The 1,438-nt window shown below is 42.0% G+C and overlaps 1 pseudogene; it reads right to left on the reverse strand.

Annotated features, from left to right (window-relative positions):
• The window catches only part of LOC103587703, a 53,997-nt pseudogene that overhangs the window by 11,006 nt on the left and 41,553 nt on the right, over positions 1-1,438 (reverse strand).

Genomic DNA, 1,438 nt, shown 5'->3' on the forward strand with positions numbered 1-1,438 from the left:
TCCCACATACAGACCAGTTCCCGCTCACTGGCTGAGCGAGGCGCGGGGGCAACACCGAGGGTTGCGATCCCGTTGCCGGTCCCGGTTCGGTATGGGGGCGACACTGAGGGTTGCGATCTGTTGCCGGACATGGAAAAAAGACAAAAAAAAAAAAAAGAATGCCCAGCTGAATGGTGAAATTAGAAGTAGATACATGATTCCCAGCTCAGTGCTTTTCCTACCAACTCAAGCTACTTCTAACATGGTGGTATCTTTATACATTCAATGTACCAAGATGATATAATTAAACTGATGTAAAGGAAGCTACTAGTGAGAAAATTGTTTGAGAGGCATGCATAATTTAAGTCAATCACCCAGTCTAAGGCTAGTGAATAATTTTTATCCCACAGTCCATTCCCAATTGATTAGTCATGACCCTTAGAATGCTGATTTAAGATTCTGAGGCCATGTCAAAACTCCCTGGTGCTGTGAACTGATTGAATTGTGTCCCCCAGGGTTCATACATTAGAAACTTAATCCCCACTGTAACTGTTGANCAAGCTACTTCTAACATGGTGGTATCTTTATACATTCAATGTACCAAGATGATATAATTAAGCTGATGTGAAGGAAACTACTAGTGAGAAAATTGTTTGAGAGGTATGCATAATTTAAGTCAATCACCCAATCTAAGGCTAGTGAATAATTTTTATCCCATAGTCCAGTCCCAATTGATTAGCCATGACCCTTAGAATGCTGATTTAAGAAAGATTCTGAGGCCATGTCCAAACTCCCTGGTGCTGTGGACCGATTGAATTGTGTCCCCCAGGGTTCATACATTAGAAACTTAATCCCCACTGTAACTGTTGAGGGTGGGACATTTTACTATGCTAATTGAAAGGTGGGGCCTTGAAGAGGTGATTAGATGGTAGGACGATGCAGTAGTGAATGGATTAATAATGGTGGTCAAGGGTATGGTTTGGGGGGCTTTAAAAGAAGAGCATATGAGAGGTTAGTCTCTTTCTGCTCCACCGTTTCTGCCATGTGAGATCCCTGGGTCACTGTTGCCACCACCAAGACCCTCACCAGATGTGCTTCCTGGACTTTGGACTTCCCAGACTCAGAAACAGTAAGCAATAAATATCGTTTTCTTTATAAATCACCCAGTTTCAGGTACTTTGTTATAATCAACAGAAACGGACTGATACACCTGAGAAAGAGGGCCTTGATTGATTAGTGATGTCTGCAATGGACAAAGAAGGCAGTGGAATTATTAATATGGGATCTATTTTGTAACATTTATGAAAGAAAGAGAGAATTTCTCACTCCACTTTAGTCAGCATGTAGCCCAGTCCTTTGCATATAATAGGCACTGAGTATATGATGAGTGAATGAATGAATGAATGGAGGAATAAAGGGAAGCCACACAGAACCGCGATAACCAGTCTGTGTTTCCCAA

This window comes from Galeopterus variegatus, unplaced genomic scaffold (assembly GCF_000696425.1).
Source record: "Galeopterus variegatus unplaced genomic scaffold, G_variegatus-3.0.2 Scaffold479, whole genome shotgun sequence".
In the NCBI taxonomy this organism is placed as follows: domain Eukaryota; kingdom Metazoa; phylum Chordata; class Mammalia; order Dermoptera; family Cynocephalidae; genus Galeopterus; species Galeopterus variegatus.